The sequence below is a fragment of the Folsomia candida genome, unplaced genomic scaffold (assembly GCF_002217175.1).
Source record: "Folsomia candida strain VU population unplaced genomic scaffold, ASM221717v1 Fcan01_Sc002, whole genome shotgun sequence".
In the NCBI taxonomy this organism is placed as follows: Eukaryota; Metazoa; Arthropoda; class Collembola; order Entomobryomorpha; family Isotomidae; genus Folsomia; species Folsomia candida.
This window is the reverse complement of record NW_019091194.1, coordinates 13,026,304-13,036,932: the sequence shown is the minus strand read 5'-3', so window position 1 is coordinate 13,036,932 and position 10,629 is coordinate 13,026,304.

The following is a 10,629-nucleotide window of genomic DNA, read 5'->3' as shown; positions in this document are numbered from 1 at the left end:
AACAGTTATTTGAGTTGTCAATAAAAAATATTTTGTGGAAATTGTATATCAAAATAGTAAATAAGAACGAGGTCAATCTAGAAATTCTGGCAGAAAATGTTGCGTGTCATTAAAATGTGCAAAGTTATGGAAAAATTGGCCAAAAACTTTAAATTTCAAGACAACCTGTACCATATATTGTGCAAAAAATGGGATTAGATTGCAACTCATTTTTGCCATTACGACCAGCGTCCAAAAAGCCGTACATCTCCGCGTCATGACACGAGACATATGAGAATTGTTAGGATGGTCCTCGTCTGTTCACACCAAACCTTGCGAGAGGTATCCAAAGGGACCTTTTTACAGATGTTCACTTATAAAAGATTAGAAACAGGCCGCTATTCGCTGAATTATCGAGAGATTTGGCAAAATAAACACCTAAGATCTCAGTGGGATACCACAAGAAATTATTAGCGTTAAGAAGGCAAAATACAGAAGTTCCGCTTGTGACAGGAATTTTTTTTCTTCTTGGATGAGATCAAAATTAAACTTCCTGGTTCAGATAGAGTTACCAGAATGTGGCAGAGGCCAAACAAAAGTGCGAACAATTGATTTCTGAGGCAATTGTTAAAAATACACGTGTCAAGGAAAATCTTTGCTGCCTGTACATTTAGTATGTGGTGTGAAACTTTCGAATTCTTGCCGGAATGTAATGGTTTGAGGCAGTTTCCGATAGGACGGGGTAGGAACATTGAAATGAGTCGCTGACATCATGACAAACGAGGCTTTTCTTGATTTGCTAAAAATAAATCCTTGTCGATTTGCAGCGAAAGAGGACTTTTGTCAGAGATTTATCTTCCAATATTGCGAGAATTTGATAAATATTACAAAAATTATCTGAAAATGTCTCAAGGAAAATAAAATGAAGATTTTGGACTGGAATTCCTAATTTCCTGACCTCATCCCGATCGAGCATTCATAGGTACGGTGAACATGTTTGGCGGCATGATGGAAACCCATAAATCCAGCTAATCTGAAAACCATAAGCACGGAAGAGTGGGGGAATATCGACCTGAGTGTCACTAAAAGATTGGTCGAGTCGATGTTCAGACGAATTCAAGCCGGTATTGCCGCTAAACGTAGGCACACAAAATATTGAATGGGCTATTTAGCTGCATCCACAATTTTGTGGCGTGCAATTTGCAACTTTTCGACATTTAAACATCTATAATTTTGTCCGTTTTAGACGAATTCATTTCAAATTTTGCACGATTGTAGTACGAAATATTGTTGGTAATTGGTGTAAGAATCAATTTGAAATATTAACCCGTTTTGGAGTATTTCTGATTTGTACAATGCATGCATGCACTGCATCTACAATTAAGTGGGATACTGTATAGGTACTTACCAATACTGTACCAATTACCCGCTTTCCATCCCGAATAATGCGCCATAACCAAGATTTCAATTCATCTTCTCTGCTCATTTACACTCCAAAGTTATATATGTATGTATATTCACATCCGTGAATATACATACGATACATCTGTACATACATCATCATACATACATCTGTACTTAAACCCAAAATATATTGATTTTTGACGCTACCAAAAGTCAAGAATTTTACCGCTAAATAATTACAAAATGGCCACTTTCGTGTTTTAAAGTTTTTATATCTTTCCTGTGGGTTTAATCACCTGACCTATCATCACCCACATAATTTTCATAAGTTTGTCATATTCAACTAATCCAAAGTAAGTTAAGTTTTATCGCCCACTCGCACTCCCACGCATGGCATCTGACTTGAAACCTTGAAACTCATCTTATGGAATGCCAACATACTGCAGTAAGAATTGTGCATGCGTTAAAATAATATTTATCACTATTGAAATTTTACAATTATAAGTATAGCTTATATTTTAGCATAAAAATTAAATGATATAAGGAATAAAATTATACCAATCCTTCTGCTGTGATTATTCCCCCCATTTCGTTATATATATAGCCAGCCTTATAAACAAGGTTAAACTTGATGACCGTTGTCTTAATGGACAGATGCAGAGCAAAAGTTGATCAGAAGCACGTTCATCCCATAATCTTGGTATTATTCGTCTTGACTGTGGTTGCAGTTCCTCGGTTGTTCCGGAATAATATTTGTCTACCATGGAAAGCGAGGATCGAGCAACATTCTCCCCCTTCCAGCACTTTGTGCTCATCATCTAATGAGCAAACGATGCGATGAGCTTTCTCAAGACCACAAGAACAATCATGGCAGAAAATGCTGTCCGCACGTTCATAACAAGCAACATGTACTTAACTTTGTGCTTAGATTGCTATCTCACAAGGGACCGCATTTATGACTAACTTATGGAAATTGAAGATTACTGCCATGTTCCTGTCCTTCTGCGCAGTGTTGAGTGATACAGTCAACAATTATCTAGATAATCGCCCAGTCTAATTCATTCATGTCACTCGTGTAGCAGGTTAAAATTAATGTTGTCGTTATTGATCTGAACGTTCCAAAGTTTAGTCAATGCATGAAGCAAGTGGATGACAATAATGTATACGAAGTAGCAGATCCATTGAAATTATTCAAATCACGCTTCATGTGTATGTATATATGTTTATTGGTTGTTGCACAGAAAAATATTCCAAAACAAATGACTTACAATTTTCTTCTTCTTATGAAAATGTCAAAAATTTAAGTCTGTCAGTGGACGTGTAAATTTACGTGTATAATACATACGTACGTATGTATGCAAAAGTATGAGGTTCGTCTCACGGTTTCAGACATACAAATGTTTTGTCATTTCCCTTCCCGTTCAAACAGAAAGTAAATTCTGGTCTGGAGTAGTTGTGGAATAGGCCGAAGAGAGTAGAACAACCGGAGCATCACAGGAGATCAAAGCTGATTGATAGAAAACATCTATATCTCAAATTCTTCGATTGCGACAAATATGATAAATGTTATCTGTACACCCGGCTCATCCAAGCAGAAACCTTTCGATCTCGATAAATAAAAGTCACTTTCTCCCAATATGGAGACGGATAGAAGGATTTTGTTTTGGCAGTGACTCATACGACTCAGCTTTGATCTCATTTATTTATCAAAGTGAAAGTTGAAAGTTTGTGAGAAGCTGGAAAAATGTTCCCCTGTGAGTTGTCATTCTTGTGTGCTTGCTTGATTTCTAGAAAATGTCTGGAAAATGTCGCATTTGCTACCGCCAAAATATATACGTCCATATGTATATGTGTAAAGTAAGTACAATCTATATATTTAAAGAGAGGCCTCAAAACTGTCACCGACGAGTGGTAATCAGCAACAACTTGTTTTTATCGCACACCAAACGATGGCAACTTTATCGTGCGTATCGTCAATCGTGCATACATATCCACATGTGCATATGTTAATACATACGTCAACTCAATTTACAAGCTGGAAGATTTGCTCATAAATATTTTTGGCTGGCTTAACATTTTTGCAATTTGTCCCACAAATTGTGCTGAATGTGAATTTCAACATGCAAATGACAGCTAAATCTGAGAATGGGATGGCGTAATAGAGTCCAACTTGAAAAGCAAACACTGTCATAAATCAGACCCGGCCGGAGTAATCTCAGCAAAGACTCTTTGTTCTTCTCCTCCTGCCTGACTGAGGTTTGGTTCCTGTCCAACTTATGTGTAAGAGAACCTCGTGATGGCGACAGTTGGCAGCTGGTGAAAATAATCAAACTGTGAACAGATAATATGATTTCCGACCAAGTCAAGAGGAGAAAATGCGGGCTGACCTCTCCTTCCCTATGTGTCCCTTTTTATCCTCGACAAAGATTTAATAAAGACGACAAAAAATAATAAGGCGTCGGCCAAACCATTCCCACTCCTATGTGCCATAGTAGCTGGTGCTTATATATAGCGGCCCCGAAAAAATACAATCATAAATATCCCGCACGATTGATGCTCTTTTATCGACGGATAAAAACTTCAAAATTTATAAATTACGCAGAAATATTTGTATTGGTTTATGTATGTAGCCACTTTATTAATTTCAGCATAATCACCTACATACATACTTATTTTTCAGTTAAACATATGTATTTAATATATTATAAACAACATGATCAATATCCAAGTGATAGCTCCCGGTGAAATCAGTTATCTTTTAATATCCATTTAATGTATAGTTTACACAGCGATTATATATGTGTCATTTTGTGACTTGAGTTCAGCCGAATTTGAGGATCTGGCAAGGGAGGACATTTGGAAGGAAATCTCTCTTCTTTGTCAGTGAGAGTGGTTCTGGTTGTTATCCTATTCCATTTCATAGGCAAAGGACAGGGGATAGCGCTATGGATGAGCGAGTGGATTGAAACTGGACCCGGTAGAGTAGTAGAAATTTAACTACTCAATCTCCTTGTATGGTGGGCTCTAGTTTTCTATCTGCCGGAGGAGTGGCATCGGTTAATAGGCTACAATTCTTAAGTTGAAGGAGACAGGTGAGTTTTTTTGGAGGAAAGACTTTTGGAGGGATGCTACTAGTTGTATTATTGAGTGAGTGGTGGAGTGAAGATACAAGAGAATCAATTTTGTTTTATTTTCTGAGCACGAAGTCTTGAACTTGCTGCTAGTAGTTTTGTAGTAGTTTTTGAGTTTCGACTTTCCAACTCCATCCATGGGTTCGGAGCTGGATGGGGGCAATAGTGTGTAAAGTCTGAAAGTGCTGGAGCAAGATTGAAGAGCCACTTTTTTGTGTTGGGAGAGCACGAGATGGACCGTTTTATTCCACTTTTATGCCATTACTGAATGATCTTTTGAAGACATTTGCAAAGGGTAAATTAATGCTGGACGAGTTTTTGTTAGATGGGATTCCATCCCTCTCGTCTCTAATTCCTTACATTGGTGACTTTTCCTGCTTCACTGCAGCCGAGGTCACACTTTTCACGGATCATTGAGATTTTGGAATGAGAGGCAAACACTCTCAAGGTGCCATTTTAGCACTAAAGTTGCAGCAAATAACACCATTGACTGTTGCTCGTAATTGGCCAATGACCATTTTATATATGTGTACATACGCACAGAGCTCGGCTATCCATCTATCACAGTCGGCGTCATGATAACTCCGCTGAGAATGACAAATATGAAAAAGTTGTTCTAAACATATCATCTCTTGTCTCCAATACTTTTACGATTTCCTGAAATGGCTTCTTTCAAATTCTTTTAAAGAAATGTTCAGCCATAAACCATTTTAAGGGACATTTTTTATATTGTTCCTAACTCCTTGAGAGCGGATGCAGAGGAACATTAGACCCGTTGGCCAGCACTTCTCTGGCATCTACGTTCTACATGCTTTACGTGGACTTGGCGACCGGTCGGCTGTGCGGGTAATGTAATGTCGATGGTACAGACCCCTGCGAGACCTTCCAACATGTCATTCATATGCGAAGGGGCGACCAAGTCAGAATTCACTGCTGACATGATGCCACTAAAGCAGATTTCCCAAGACCCCGAGACAAAGAGACATACTCTCCGTTAGCATAAACCATATTTTGTTTTATGAAGTCGGGATAAAATTTTTGATGTTTTCACGTGTCTGGTGCAGAATATTTATAACATAACAAGCCAGACACGTATATCATGTTAGCATTGCATAAGATTTTCCAAATGGTAAACCACTACACACAGAAATAATAAATTAAGATTTAATTACACTGTACTACATATTACAATTAGTTTCACACCTACTTTTTTTAACCAACTAACAGCATTTCGCCTTTGCCCAATAGACAGGATCAAATCGATAACCGTACACGTTTAGGTACGATGCGAGAAAATCAGTACTTTTACAGCGTAAATATGAAAGTGCTTAGGTAATAAAACATTTAAATAAAACGTCTTTTTATATTTTAGCATCTATTAACCTTTCGTAATGGTCACAAAACACTGTGTTACGAATTTGAACACAAACTCACGGATAAAAACGTGTAATTCTCAACTCTGTTCAATTTTACTACGGCTTCTCCCTGACATTTGCGCCTAGTTCAATAAATCGACCAGGAATCTCTCAATTTCACTCCAAGGATAAAATGAGCTGACCACGTCAGCCAAGTTTTATTCATGACTTTCTTTATCGTAATATATTTGAAATTTGGTGAGGAAGATGACCTTCAACAATCTTTACGGCTCAAAAAGTCTGGGGACAAATAACGTGTCTTTTTCTTCTCCTTTTTTTATCGGAACCGTAATATACGTCGACAGCCCATGATCCAATCCCGACTGTCTTAGTTGACTACTTTATGTCCATTACTTAACAGAAAATGTCCCGTTACTCCAATTCGATCCCAATATTCGGCAAGGTTCCACAGCAACAACGTTCAGCACCCATAACTCCTATTCTTCCGACATAAATAGACCCAACTTCTGAACTTTGAAAGCAGTAGTAGTCCCTGCACATGAGAAAAACGGAAACACTTTTAGCATAAAGATCTCCCATCCTCCGTGTCGTGGGCGATATCACCACGGCCGCCGCCACCACCACCGTCAGTCCTTTCAACAAAATTTAAGTTCACCTTCCTTAATACTCGAGCTTTCATCTTCTTGTATTTAATTAAGCACCATCTTCTCACCACCACCGCAAAACTAGGCGAGCCCAAAACATCTCGCCAAGATTAATAACTCCACGTGCAAGAAAAATAATTTGATTAAAGCCTTTGAATGATAAATACAGAGCATGATTTAGTACACGAGTGTCAAAAAGGAGTCCAAGAGATAATAAATTGCTCGGTCATATTTTAGCTTAGCCAAGAAGCAGCATATACCACTGCCTACCTATACCTACGTATGTACACGTATTTATGTAGGTCCTATACCCTTTCACCCACCCACACACGTCCAAGACTCTACGAAGAACAAGGGTTTTGCCAAAAGTGCCATCATCCGTATAGTCGTGGTCCAACTCACCTACACGCTCGCTCAAAGTGTTCAAATTGGTTTCTGAATGTATTCAAAATAGTTTCACTTTTTCATCCTCGGACGAAACATCTTGCGGTGGCAATGGAATATTCTGCCTGGCACTTTGCTGCAAAAGCAATGAACTGACATGAGTTTAGGGAGTTTGTGATATTATTAGATGGACTATTTTCACTTTGTTATGTTCTATATATGCGGCAGCCAAGATGCATTATAACCAGTTTTGCCATTGTTTTGTTTAATTTATTCAGAGATTCAAAGTGTCTCCCGCAGAAATATGAAGAACAATTATTCCATTCTCAAGCTTATAACTTTGGCCACATCGTGGAGTACTTTCTCTTTGTGACTTTGTTCGCACTTTCACCTTCTGCACATTTGGTTAGCTCAAACTTTGACCTATGTGTGTACATATGTATGAAACTGAGCTCCGAACTGGGGTGAATGTGTCATCAAGTATTTTAACCAACTTTTTCCTTTCATTTATCTCAAAATATAATCAGGCTATAATTATTGTTGGAAATTATTTTATCACTTCATATCTACATTTAGCATAATACAATTGTAAAATTTATGAAAAATACTATCCATCTTCCTAGTGGATTAGTTTACAAACATCTCTAGAGAAAAAGTCTCACATTGCAAGAGTACAATTCGATGTCACGTTCAGTCTATTTTGGAATCAGATTCAGATCTGCAGCTCTCGAAATAGTAAAAGCTGCGATTCTGCAGCTCAAACAAATTGATTTACAGAGCCGCAAATTTCTATTCGGATCAGTCGGCTATTTGTAGAACGGCTGATGGTCAAGCCACTGCATGGTTATTTTTAACATAAAGTGTTATATGTGCATAGGTACATACATCCATACATTATATTGTATATTTTAAAAATCTTCATAAATTTAAGCTTCGAGTGGTGGTGGTTGAACCACAAATCAAATGATATTCTGTACGAGCATTTAGAAATCCTGCCTAATTGTAAGGTTTGGCCACTCCCTTTTCATATTTGTTCTAATGATCACCAAATTATCAAATTGGTCGCCGAACCCAAAAATCATCTAAATTTCCGTATGTCGTGACCGTTGCGCGCTATGATCTCATCCTCTCATTACGAATATTCTCCGTTTCATCCGATTTGCATAAACTTTTCCACAAGTGTTTTGTAAAGCTTGTAGAAAAATTAAAATTTTCGAAAAGCAGAAATAAATATGAAAAGGCTTCAGGTCTGGGGATTAATTTTTCCGAACTGCAGATCTGACGCTGATTCCTCGACGCTGTGAGTTGGGCCCTCGTCATTTGTTGACTTCATTACTACATCCTCTTGGCCTGCTGAATATTCATAAAAATGCACGATATTGTTATCCGTCCAACCTTTCTTTATTTTAATCTCATCAAAGAGTTTGACGCTCGGAACCTCAAAACGTGATTCTCACCTTTCCCATTTTGTCTTAACAGCACTCTACTTAAATTTAACTGTTACGACTATGACTTCAACACATGTTCATCATATAAACTCTGACGTCCCGAATCAACTCGCTGTGACTTTGGTGACGAAGGGGTAAATTGCCATTGGGTCACATTTCAGCCGTTAAAATGTATTACCAAATCAAAATTTACTTGATTTGATTCAACTGTCATTTTACTTTTCATTATATGCACTGCCGACCGGTGCCAAAATGCATTTTGTATGTTAAGTTTTTGCCTTTGGAAAATGTAACTCGAGCATATCACCCGTGCAAAAATGTCATGACAACCAAGTCATCTCTGGAAATGAGACCACTTCACTATCCATATAATATAATTTAGTGTCCTTCCAGATGTCCTTTTCCTCTTTGATGGATATGGTGCGTACATTCTACGTGTCGCTTTACATATACACATCTTTTGAAAAAGCTGAATATCATGCTTTCACTTTGGTTTATTATATTTTTCGGTACTTTAGGCTTTACTTGTTTAACCACCTTAAAATATCAGTTCTTGTTCCGTATTTCATATTTATGCAAAGTCTTCCGCCTCAAATCCATTTCTTTTCTGAGGGTAATAAATGCGAGAGCATTTCAGCAGAACCAGAGCGTTATGAAAATCAAAAACGTCACGTATAATAATTTCATACCTCTTGGGCGCATTTACATTGTATAATTTTCACAAGTCATCCTTTTTTTAAATTTAGTGGAATAATTCTTGAGACGAATGAGTATAGTATGTGTTTAGGTGTACAGCATGAACGAAGAATTAATGTTTTTGATGAAAGTTTACTTTCTGCGTATTTGGGAACTTATTTTAAATTGTAGCCGTATTAAATTTCGAAAAACATCAATGAGAAAGTCTGGTGGAAAGTTTGTTTAGTTAGGTTATGGGCAATAGCATTATTCTCTCTCTCCCTCAACATCCATATTTAACTTCTCCATGTCAAATTGTTTTCAATAGAAATCTCAATGGGCTGGATCTGCCCGGACTTCTTGCATGGAGGGACCAGTGGTGTGAAGTGAAAGTTTTGTCATCCTTTTTTATTGTTGTGTACTGATGTGATACTTGCCCCGTCTTGTCCCTGTCGTCTGCCAAGGTGAAGGAAACTTTGGACCACTCTGTTTCAGCTCAGTGACGCCTTAAATTACTTACAAGGAAGAAACTCGACGGCGTACGAAAATGGAAGTTCTTTTCACTTCTTGAATAAACAAACCACTGAACCATCGACATTGACGCGGAATTAGATTCTAGCGAATTGCACCAAAGTCCTCGTTTTGTGTGGCTCCGGGTTCAAGAAATAAATTTCCTCAACCGTTTTCCAAGCACTTGTCATTATTATTAAACGACTCTGCGTGCCTCTGCATACAACTTGGTAGCAACTAAATCCTATATAACAAAAATCACATTGAGAAATTGCACTGCCAAAAACACCCTTTCACCCTCCTCTCACTACTTTCTCACTACTTTCTTACTACATACATACACACGCTGCATGGTAGATACGTAGCTGGAGTATTAATAAGACTACAAAATTGAAATGCAAGATCGGAGGAGGGGAGATAAATAAATCCGAGCGAGTGTCGCGTTACCCAATCTAAACCTAATCTGTCCGTGTTGACAATGTATAGAAATAAATCAGTTTTAATTACGATTAGAAAGTGATCAATAGCAATGAATAAATAAATATACTTGAATATTTGGTTTTTCATACACATTATCATACTTAAAGTCATTCGTTCATTCTGAAAATAATTTACAACTCTGCTCAATATAAAATATATCTTTGAGGTATAAATATAAAGAGGACAATTGACTGCTGCACAAAGCAATAATAAACACGCGGCAAAAGTTGCAATAGAATTGCGATAAGAGGGTTTGGAAACGTTAAGCGTCGATAGTTTTCCTGCGTGCAAGTAATAACAAGTTTAATCCCAACAGAGTGTATTACCTGTTTCCTATATTTCGTAGATTCCACGGGTTTCGGGATGGATTGTGATGTACATGCCTACATATATTTCACATGGGCTAAAAAAATAATAAAATTCTAAATGTGAGCATATAACAACCAGCAGCTCAGTTATAATGTAAATACGGCAGCAGCAGCAGCAACATGTAATAATAACTAAAAAAGCAGCGATTTTCTTGGGGAAAACTCCTGTGTAGAGAAAAGTGAGTGTTTAAATATAAAAATAAACGACAATTTCTCTGGTTTATTAGAGT